Source organism: Chroicocephalus ridibundus, chromosome 2 (genome assembly GCF_963924245.1).
Source record: "Chroicocephalus ridibundus chromosome 2, bChrRid1.1, whole genome shotgun sequence".
Taxonomy (NCBI): domain Eukaryota; kingdom Metazoa; phylum Chordata; class Aves; order Charadriiformes; family Laridae; genus Chroicocephalus; species Chroicocephalus ridibundus.
In genome coordinates, this window is record NC_086285.1 from 42262641 (window position 1) to 42272872 (window position 10232).

Below are 10232 nucleotides of genomic sequence, written 5' to 3' on the forward strand. Positions count from 1 at the left end.
GGATAAAACAAGAAAAAGCATCTTCTCCATTAACTTGTGGCATCCAGTGAGAGCTTTCCGACAAAGTGGCACAAGCTGACAAAGTAAAGCAGATGACAACATAGTACTAAAATGAAAAGCGTTGCACAACTTCACTAGGGGATGCTGCCTAACCTGGCCTTGAAATGCGTATGTGTGATATTTCTATGTTGGAGGAGCTGATTCATTACCATTCTTTCTCTCTCCGTATGCTGCTTCCACAATGAACTGCTCGAAACTATACTGCTTTCAAAGCTGATGAGAATTAACCGAAGCTGATTAAAATAGCAAACTTGGAGGTTTTAACTTTATTCTTGGTAAAGTCAAAGCAAGTTTTGCTATTTGTTTGAGCCTTAAGGGGGTGAGAGAAGGAACTGGTCTTTATAAATCCTATGGTTTTCGATGTAACCCTGCCTAGCTCAGATTTAGCTTCGCCTTTTCGTGACTGACCCCTGAGTTTTACAATTAAATGAAGTTGTGGGGAGAACTAGGAAGTGGCCCTGATGCTAATCAGCGCTGAGCCTCCTTTGGGCTCTGGACTGCTCAGCCCTCCTGAGTGAAAACAGCAAGCAAGTTCCCAGGAGGCGGAGACCGGACTGTCTACGTCTTCCAAAAGGCAAGTCAAAACGTGGTCTTGGCCCAAAGTAACAGGCTCTGTGGGAAATCTGCTAGAGCCAAGAATTAAACCTTAATTTCACCATCTCTTAGACATGGCACTGATTTTTCCTATCAAAAGGCTTACTTCCGTCTATTCAGTCTGGGCTCCTGGCTTACTCTATGATAAACAATTTTCTTTCAGTTTAATTAAAACACTTTTTGTCTGCTAGGATGCCATCAAATCTATCTTTAATTGTATTGCCAGTCACAGCTCATTAGCCCCGTAGGCACAGTGGTCAGGCTGAAATACTAAACAAGAAAAAATCTGATGAGAACAAGTCGTGAAGATACTTCACCAGTTCATCAAATGTGTGAGGATGGAGAAGAATTTTCTTTTTTTTTTGAAGAAAAAAAAAGGGAAAAAAAAAAAACCCAAAATGTAAAGGTGATACATTCTGAAAAATGAGAGAGATGAGTGATTCTAGTGACAACCTCCCATCTCTTGCAGAGAGTCAAGGCTCGACTCTGGCTTTGGCCTCAGCATTGCAGGAATCCCCTGTCAGTCATCTTCCTTCCAGCGCTGCCCAGCAGACCTGCTCTGGCCTGTTTATTCTGCTTCTCCCTACTTTTTCCATGCCACTTTGTGCAATATCCTGGTTTTAAGCATGCAAGGATTATTTTTGGTCTTTTAGCCTCTCCACAAGAGTCTTCTATTCTGTCACGCAACAAAACCGTCCGTTTGCTGTCTCTTCGATCATCATTTTGCTTTTCCACGTTTTTGGACTATTTCACAGCACTGCTTTGCCCAAAGCTGACTTACCAGGGCCCTGCGAAGTTTGTATGTTCTGGTGGAGCACACCACTTCCTTTGCTCATTTCCTCTCCTTTACCAGAGGCTGTAATATATGCTAATGCACATAAGGCATAATTTCTTCTATTTATAGGTACAGGCAGCTATACATGAAGTGTGGAAGAGACAGTGCTACATAACGTATGCAGAAAACTTCATTACAGATGAGCACTTATCCTCATATTTAAGAGTTTGTCTGTGTCACGAAACACTGGTAAATCAATGCAGGGTATCCTGCTGGAATCTCAGTTGTCTCAGTTGTCTTTCATGTAGGGCCTCACTTTTTTTTTTTCTCCCTTTCCATGTATTTTTATTAGGTTCTGGGTAGTTCAGTGTCTTTGAATTTCCTTTAAATTGACCTACATCTCTTCCTGAAAGATCTGACTTAATCCTTGGTATCCTCATCTTAAAACAGGGCTATTAGGATGACCAGATAGGACGTCTGCTGCAAGGAGGAGTAGCCAGGAGCTGGAGCCTGGGCGCGGAAGTGTGGTTATTGCTCAGCTCCTGACTGCAGCGGGTGCCTTGCTCTCTTCAGTGTAAAGCTTTGCCTCCAATTCTGTAGCGCGGGCCTTAGGGTACGAGGGACTCGAATGCGTGGGGAAGCCTGAGGGTACGGCTTGACAGCACCAGTTAGCTGATCTAATGACTCCCTGGTGTTGAAAGGGAGCGGCCCTTCTCACCTCCACTCATGCATTTCCATGCTGGTAAGGACTCTTGCTGAGCAGATTCAATTTACTGACCTTGCATAAACCGAGAGAGCGCGTGTGCGGAGGGAGGAGGGTCAGGTTAGGCTTTGGATAATTCAGCAAGGGATGGGATTAAACGGCCTGGGCGGCGGTGGAAGGAACGGGGACCTCAGGGATGAGCTGCCAGATTTCTGAACTCACGTCTGAACCTCATGGTCCCACCGTGCCTCAACTGAGCAATTCCACCCCTTTCTTTACACTGGCTCCAGTGTGCATCTGACCTGGCGATGCGTCGCTCCAGCGCGCTAAATTGGTAGAAAATGGATGGGGTTTTGGGTGTCGAGGGTGTGTGTTTGGCTTGCATTCCCAAATGGCTTAGAGCAGGGTTAGACAAGCACGAGAGCTGGCGTAAGGAAGGAGACTGGGAATGTGCAACCAGGAGTGGGAAGGGGGGTGGGATTGCAGCAGACAGCAATTAAATTGGTTTAAGCTGTTGTTTTGTGGCAGCTTGAGCCAATTTTAGGGGCGGCCTAAGCCCAAGTGTAAGGATACAGTTAAGTATCCTACCAAATGAAAGCATTTTCCTCGGTATGTCTAAATATGAGCATCGTATAGCTGTTTTTCTTGATTTTGCAAATACTTATGTGAAGAATTTTTAACTGTTGTATGTATTTATAGCAATGAGACAACTCTTTAAGAACCGTATCCCATTATCTGCTAGTCACTCCTGTGGCTGCGGCAGTGGTGCCTCTTGCTAAGAGAGGTTTCTGCTAAAAGCCCTTTGATTGCCTCCCTGTTTGGAGCAAGGTAATGCCAGAAAGGAGATGGTGTCTTCTGGAGAGCTGGCAATGGAAGCAGAGTTTTCTCTTACAAATATGTATCAGTAATGTACTTTGGCACTAGCCTTGCTCTGTGTGTTGCTTTGTACGTTCACAGTTGCTGTAGAAAGGAGGAATCACTCCCTAACCGCATCTGAGTGCTGGTGTCCATCAGTTCTCAGCAGAGCCTGGAGCAGGTCGACTGTGATAATGTCTCTGGGCTGCGATAACGTCTCTGGGATGCGTGTACCACGGGATGCTCAAAAATACAGTGCCCTTCTGTGGCTCTGCAATGGCCCTTGGAGCAGGCCTGGTTGCTGTAATCTCTGAAGCCCAGCATCAGGGTCCCCTCTTATCTCTCATGCCAGTGTGGATTGATCTCTGGGCAGATCTGCAAATGAATGGCCGCAGATGGGAAGAGCGAGGCGGGGGATAAGCGCTTCCTTTGTGCCTGTAACTACCACAAGTGCCATTAAGGAACATGCCAAGACCTTAATGAAATGCTGGGTACTTTCTCCCTGTCGCTGGGGCAAGCCAAAGAGGATGGGAGCATGATGCTTTGTCTTGTTCCATCTAGAGTCTCCATCCAAATAACAGCCATTCCCTCCTTACACAGCGCTCCAAAACCAGTGGAAATGGCCTCAGCAGCCTGCCAAGTCATTTTGCCTAGGAATCTGCTAGCCCACAAGAGCCACTAAACATAATTTTGAAGTCCCCAAACCAAACATTGATAAAGGAAGCAGCAGTATCCAAGGCACTTCATTTAGGGGCTGATTAAAAATCAAAATCCAAAAATGTCAGCGGGAAAGTTTTACTGCTTTCCGTATGCTTTGCACAAAGCGGTGGGGCCCAGTTGTTGCCACATGTTGTGGAAACAATGGACATGACTTCAGAGCTGCATGCAGCAGCAGCAGCGCGCAGGGAAGTCAGGAGTATTTGGGGCTCTTCTTACAGCAGGAGGGAAGCGGTGTTGCAGGAATGGAAACAATCCTTTTTCTGACTACTCACGAATGCATGCCATACATTTCTCCTTTTGGTAGCCTATAACTGATCACATCAAGCTATAATGAGGAACTGAGCGGACAGCCAGGTAAGTAGCGCAGTCGCACGAAATCTCACCCTGCAGCTCATTATATGGAGCTTGTGCAGAATGTGATGTGTTGGCACCACAGGGATACTTGGGTCTGGATTCACTCTTCACCCTGTCTTCCCCATGGCAGCTGCAGATAGGCTATTGATCTTTCTCCTCATTAATCAGAATAATTTTGAAGAAAAAATAAGGGGCTCATTTCCTATCCATTCTTCCCCTTAGTTCTTTAATTTACAAACAGCTTTATTTTGAGCTTTTCCTGTTTCCTGCCTCCTTTATGAGGCACCATTCAATGACTGCTACTTATTTGGTAGTGATATGTGACTCACGAAGTGTCTGGAGTTTTGCTTTGTAGAGCGTTAAGATGGGAGTAAAAAGGGAGAGAGGCAGGCCCTGTTTTTAAACAGGATTTGGCGTGCTGTAACTTCATCAAACTCCAGGTAAATGGGTCGAGTTGTTTGGGGCGGAAGAGGGACAAATGTACTGTTACAGTCATTTTGGGGGTTCACATTTTTAAAGGACAATGAATGCACTTACCTAGGGAACATATACATCTCTCTCTACTCCAACTTCAGACTCTTTAATTACCTTTGCAGCCTTGCTGTGCAGCAATAAAATGCTATTATCCTCACTTCATTTCTTATCCTCAGATAAGGAAAGAAGGCAAGGGAGGCAAAGGACTAGCAGAACCCAGAGCCAAGGCAAGAGGTTTACAACCCTGACAGAGCAGATGGAGGCTTGGTGTCTAAGCAAACTGCAGCAAATCTGCATCCCGAGTGGAGAATTTTCTACTTTGCCAGCAAAAAATGTGAAACAGAGAGGCCTGCCTTCTACTTAGGATTCCACTGTCTGAATCAAAGTCACATGGAAGAACCCCCATCCTCTTTGGATTCAGAGTTTGTGTTTATTTTGTCATATCCAGTTATTCAATGAAATTATTTGGGTTCATGGTGACTTTGTAAAGGACCCCCACGTAGGTGGAGGAATGACTGAAGTGGGGGTTTGGGCGTAAGGAAGACCCTGAGGCGCCTGACATAGCGAGCTCTGAGGGGGTTTTAGGGGCCTGTGGAACTCTAGTGTTTGAATAACTGTTTAAAGCAACTAAAACAACAGTTAAACCCAAAAGGCTTAAAGCTCCTTTTGATTTTCAGCTCCCCTAGAGCTGACACGTGTGCTGTGGCTTAGGCGCTGAGACCCTGGTTCTGAATATGGACTTGCATTTCAAGTCCACCACCCAAGGCTGGTGACTTCCCACTTCGGTTGGCATTATTTGGCTTGGTTTTGTTTTTTCGTTATGTTCTCTTATTTTTATGAACCTTTTTGAACTATAAAGGATTGTTCTCTTTTAATGCAAATCACACAAGAGATTTGAAAGGGTTGCTGCTTTTGATGCTACAGTAGGCTAGGTATATGCAAAGTTACTAAACTCCATAATGTGATACAGTGTTTTTTTGCTTTGGTTTGTTTTTTTATTAATATGTATATATATTGCACAATACAAATGGAAGAGCAATTATACCCATTTCAGGTTTGTTTGGAGCCTTGTCTGAGTTGTTTCTTTATTGAGCAGTGACTCACAAGGTGCTAGGAATAAGCAGCCTGCACTTTGACTCTTGATGGGCACAACATTTACCTTATTACTACATGTTTCCAAATGGATTCCCGGTACTTCTAAAATATCCAATATGGTATTAAACGCAGAGCACAAAGCAGAGTGGGAGCGTGTTATTTACGAGGAAGCTGTCGAGCTCTTTGCCGCTGTAACATCGACGAGGCTTCTTGGACAGGTCGCGTTAGGACAGCGTGATAGGGAATGAAAACTGTCTTATGGCTCCAAAGCCAGCACCTGGGGAACTTGATTTGAAATTGCTAAGCACCTATCCAGAGGAAAACAAAAGGCTGCTGCTGGGAAGCAGGTGTTGCATCTCGTTCTCAAGCTACGTAGCAGATTGTGTAAGGCACCGTTGAGGTCGCGGGCATTATTAGGAGGTGGTGGGGAGCTGTGTGCTTCTGATTCCCCTTATCAAAAGGGATTTGGGTTTATTGCAGAAGTTCTGACAGCTCAGCGGTGTTCGCTGCCTTATTGTGCCTGCCGCAAAAGGTCAGTCCGTTCTGGCTCAGGCAAGCGCTTTTCAGCCAGAGTCCTCCTGACAATAAACTATAAATGTTTTGTCTATCAGAAGGTGATGATAGCTTGGTATTGCAGTTTCCCTGTGCTACTGGAAAGCTTTTTGTTTATATAGGCTCCCCTGTCTCCAGGATTTATCAGCCTGGCAGCAATTATAAACAAAACCCCATGGGTTTGGGACTTTCTCCGAATGTTTTCAGAGAAATGTTAAAATGTGTTGGTTTTCTCGCTGAAGAGTCACAGCTCATTATTCTGAGCTGGTGAGGAAAAAGGGGCCGGGGAATTAAAACTGGGATCTCCCTCTGCCATTAAATGCGAAGGGTGTTCCCCCCAAGGGTGATCCCACGGGATGCGCAGGGCTGCTGTGGGGAGCTCTTGAGCGGAGCCCGAGGTGTTGGAGAGGGGACCATCACACCCAGCACTTCTGCCTCACCAGCTTCTCCAATTTCTCTTTGCTAGCAACAGGGAGGGGGAAATCTTCTATTCCCAGAGCCTTAGCCTATTTATATATCCAAGACTGACGACTGTAAATATGGGGTCCATTAGCTGAACTAACACCAGAGCTTTGTTAGACACTGTCACCAGAATATCCAGTAGCTCTAGTATGTAATAAAAGGATATTTGCATTGCGTGGGAGTGAGAAATTCCAGCTGTTAATATCCTGGAGCCTGTGCAAAATACTTATACCATACTGTTCAAAAAGCAGTCTCCAAGGGGCTCGAGGAGAAAGTGGAAGGTGTGCAGAGTTGCCACCTGAGAGGGTGGTGTCATGGAACCAGAGTACCGTAATGATGATTTCTTTGCGCAACAAGCTTAAAGTACTCATAAGGAAGCCATTACTAAGTGAAATCATGCCAGCGTTAAGTGCTTTGCTAGCACCAAAGTGCCAAATGCATGAAATCGGTGATGCTCTGAAGAGGTGAGCAGATCCAGGTGTTGATTTTGGTTGTGGAAAAGAGCTGAAGAGCAGAGTTACACTCACAGAATCACAGAATCACAAAATCACAGAATGGTTCGGGTTGGAAGGGACCTTAAAGATCATCTAGTTCCAAACCCCCTCCCCTGGGCAGGGAGACCTCCCGCTAGACCAGGCTGCTCAAAGCCTCATCCAGCCAGCCTCATACTCCGGTATGGGAGTAACTGGTTAGGGAGAGTTACCCCTCTCCCTAACCAGTGGCCTAGGAGAGGAGAGGGGGATTAATGCTCCCTTCTGCTTAGTTCCAGCCCTGTGAGTATTGCATTTGTTGCCACACACCACTAGACTATCAAGAAGAGGATTCCCTGTCCTCTCTCCCACCTATTCCTTAAATTTCTGGGAGGCATGGGTCTAACTCCTTTCTGAGTTAGAAGGGAGTTGAGGCCAAGTCTCCACATGTCTTGAGTCAATCTCTTACGTGGAAGGCTACCATGTTAAACGCTGCAGAGGGTTTTTATGTTCTTCAGGAGTTGGCTTGAGGCTGTGAAATTCAAAGAAAGAAGTCAACCTTCCTGCAGCCCTTGTCAACTGATAAAGTTTGGGAGTTGGGATGGATTTTGGAGACCACCTCTGTTGTTCGTATTTTCTGTGGGATCGTTCTGGCAGTTCCACAGTGTACTGGCAGAAGGCCTGGATTTCTTGAGGGAGGTTTTGGATCACATTTTAGACATGTGGCCTCATGTTACACCTATGTAGGCTGCTGCTAGAAGAGGTGATTCAGCTTTCCCTCTGCCTTGGCCGCAGATTCCAGTTCATCTCTTTTTGCCCCAAATCTCACTCTTGTACAACCATAGGCAAGCTGGCACAGCTTGCTAACCTGATGTTAGGGGCTTTCTGAGGCATGTGTGGAAAAAGCAGTTTTCTGAGAAATTATCTTGGGTGGACTTGAAATGGAGCAGTGCTGGCTGCAGCATCACAACATCCAAAATAAAGTGATGGGGACACAGGCAGGGTTAGAGAGGAATTCGAGACGGACCCTTCTGGCAGTGGCCTGCAGTGATGCTGGATGAGGAGAGGCAGCAAACACCAGCCTCAGCAGTGCCCTTTACCCGCTACTTTCAGGCAATTCCAAAGGTGGAGCATGGATGGGTGTACCTGCAAGCACAGTCTGATCATAGCTGTGTAGTTCCTGACCCCACAAAGTGCAAATTATCTCATATGTGTTGGAAAGTGACTTCAATTCATCTTGTAGGCAGTAAAGTATTTTCAAGATCTGGTCCTGATAGACTGGAGGGGTTTTGCTGCATCTTAAGTGCATGATTTCAATGAACTAGATGTTGGTGAATGTATTATGTGTATTTCTAACAATTCCTGCCGTGTGCTTGTGCAGAACTATTACTCTCCTCCATCCACTTAAATTCCATTTCTCTTTCTGTCTGTTTCTGTTTCTAGTTTAGACAAAATGATACAATTTTTTTTCCTTAACACTTTTCTCCAAAGGTAGAAAAAAAATTGCTCCAGTCCCTCATAAATGCTTTGTTTCTGCCCTCCTCCCCCCAGCTCATTTGGTTGCGAGTGGAATGGCATATGTTGTCAGATACCCAGCACAAGGAGAAGTACATAACCCAGAACCTAATAAAACAACAAATCTAGTGTGCCCTCCTGGTCTGCAATCCTTCAACAGGCTCCCTTCATTAAACATCAAGCCATGTGTTTCTTAAAACAGATCACATCCCTGGTGCCACGGTGTGGTATGTGTTGCTCTCACTGTATTTCATGAGGGTTTTTTAATTTATAGCAACACAGTTTTTATTCTTACAAGGATTCTCGAAAAATTACAAAAAAAAAATTTAAAATAAAATATGGCCAATACTGATATCTTTAAGAGCTGTAAGCTACCTAACACTGATCTGAGCAGCAGCACTTGCAACTAACCTTGACCGCTCAGCTTTATTCCTGGCAGTGTCTGCAGCAGCCCGGCTACGCCTTACTTCTTCAGGCATTTTTGGTTGCCCAGGTGAAAATCCCAATTAAGCCCGGTGGCTCCAGTGGTGTTGTTCTGGATTTACACCGTGGTACCCATGAGCAGAATCCAACTGTGGGCTTCCTGCATGCTCCCGCCACCCGGGCTGCGTTTCCATGGCACGAGCAGTGATGGAGCACCCAGGAGGACCGACAAGTCGCAGAAATCTTCCATTTGTATTCTGCCAGCTCGCCCCAGCTCCGGTGTTTCTGTTTCACTACTGTTTTAAAACAAAGGCTAACGAGGTTATGGCCATAAGCCTCTGGCTGGTATTCAGGCTGCTTTGGGTAACTGGCAGCGCTGGCGAGTAGAGGACACCGATGGAGTTTCTTTATATTTGATTAAAGAATGAATTGTTGCAAGCAGGGGGAGAAAACCAAGCTCTCTTGTAGAACAGGTTCGTACCTCGCCATTTGGATATTTTTAACAATAAAAACAGCTCTTTAGAAACGAGCGTGGCAAACTGTACCTACTAAAATTGCTTTTTTTATTATTATTTTAAGGCGAAAACACCATATAAACCCACACATGTAATTCGGGGAGGAGTGGGAGGTAAAATGCGTTGCACTTCATTAGAAATGGTGCTTTTCATTTACAAGCCCGTGAGAACAGTGTTTCACCAGCTGAACTCTGTCTGGTTTTCTGTGCACAGCTCCCCCAATGGTATCTCAGTGGGCCAAAATTTCCACTGAATTAAGTGATCGCAGTCAGGTTGACTCAAATGGTGTCTTGGTCTTTCACACAAATGGAACATTTGCCCCGCTGTTATAAAAATGTCTGCAGTGTTTATTAACCTAATAAAAGGGTGGCTAATTAACCACAGACCTGAAAAGTTAAAGCAGTTACTGCAGGCTGAGTCTCAGTTATGTTGACACGAGCGTGAAGTAATTTTACTGAAGTCTGTGCTGTTACCTCAGACTTTCCCCGCTCTATCTGCAACCAGAATTTGGTTCAGTCCGCCTAATTATCTTTTATCTGGGCTTAGTTTCAGCTCAGTGACACATCACCACCTTGCAACCAATCCTTTGGCTTTTGTGAAAGTCTTTTTTGTTGCGAACAGTGCCATTTTGGTTTCCATTTAAAAAGAATTAAAGATCCAATTAT